We start from the raw sequence: 952 nt of genomic DNA, 5'->3' as shown, positions 1-952 counted from the left end.
CATATGTGAAGGTCTCATAATGGTTTCACCTGAAACCTCTGCTGATATTTACCCACGCCTTTTTCCCACCCTTGGCTCATGTGATGTGTTTCATAGTTGGTCAACGACCCTGGTAAAGACAACCCGCTCTGGGTTTTAAATACCTGGGACTCTCCAACGTTTAGTTTTAGATCTAACGAAGGTTCTCAGAGGAGAGGTGAAAGGTCTTCAAGGCACTTAGAGAATTCCAGCTGCTTTCTTTCAAAGCTCATCAGACTACCATGACGTGGATGACTGGGAACCCTTTTTTCTCATTCACTGTGTGCAGTCCCTCTGGAGTCATCCCTGTTGGAGCTTGTCAGTAGCAAAGGCCTGAAGGTACAAAAATGAATACTGAAGAGAACTTAGCACCATTCCTGCTTGAATTTGAAGGCCGATATAAGTCTATCCTTTCAGAGTTGCAGACTTGAACGCAGGCCTCCTGTGGCTCGTTGGTCTAGGCATATGATTCTCGCTTAGGGTGCGAGAGGTCCCGGGTTCAAATCCCGGACGAGCCCCCTTAAAATCACAAGCTCTTACCTTCATGGAATTCTTTGGTAAGACACATTCCTTCTGGGGCATTGTAAATGTGTTGGGTACCAAACCTTTCAATCAATCTTTATTTATAAAGCACTTTTCATACAGAAAAAATGTAGCACAAAGTGCTTTACATAGTTAAAAGCAGCCCACCCCACCCTCCAACTCACTCCCCACACTCTCAATACACATATATCCCCCCCCCCACACACACACACACACACATACACACACGCGCACACTTAAAGAGTAAAAATTGGGCTGGGCTCGCATGAGCCAAGTGAGGAAACATTATAACAGAGAGCCGTCTGCACCGGGAGCCGGTCACAGACCGCAGCCTCCGGGCTGGGCACACAGCGGGAGGGAGGCAAAGGAGCCCCCCAACCAGGCTGAGAGG

The 952-nt window shown here is 48.0% G+C and overlaps 1 non-coding gene across 1 annotated transcript; it reads left to right on the top strand.

The window, feature by feature from the left end:
• Window positions 1-464: 464 nt before the first annotated feature.
• trnap-agg (transfer RNA proline (anticodon AGG)) lies at window positions 465-536 on the top strand. The gene has a single exon. It is a non-coding gene; the product is annotated as a tRNA-Pro (tRNA).
• Window positions 537-952: the final 416 nt, after the last annotated feature.

This window comes from Diplotaxodon limnothrissa, linkage group LG18 (genome assembly GCF_057381915.1).
Source record: "Diplotaxodon limnothrissa isolate DT_005_m linkage group LG18, D_limnothrissa_male_GT1.1, whole genome shotgun sequence".
Taxonomy (NCBI): Eukaryota; Metazoa; Chordata; class Actinopteri; order Cichliformes; family Cichlidae; genus Diplotaxodon; species Diplotaxodon limnothrissa.
This window is presented reverse-complemented; position numbering and strand designations above follow the sequence as displayed.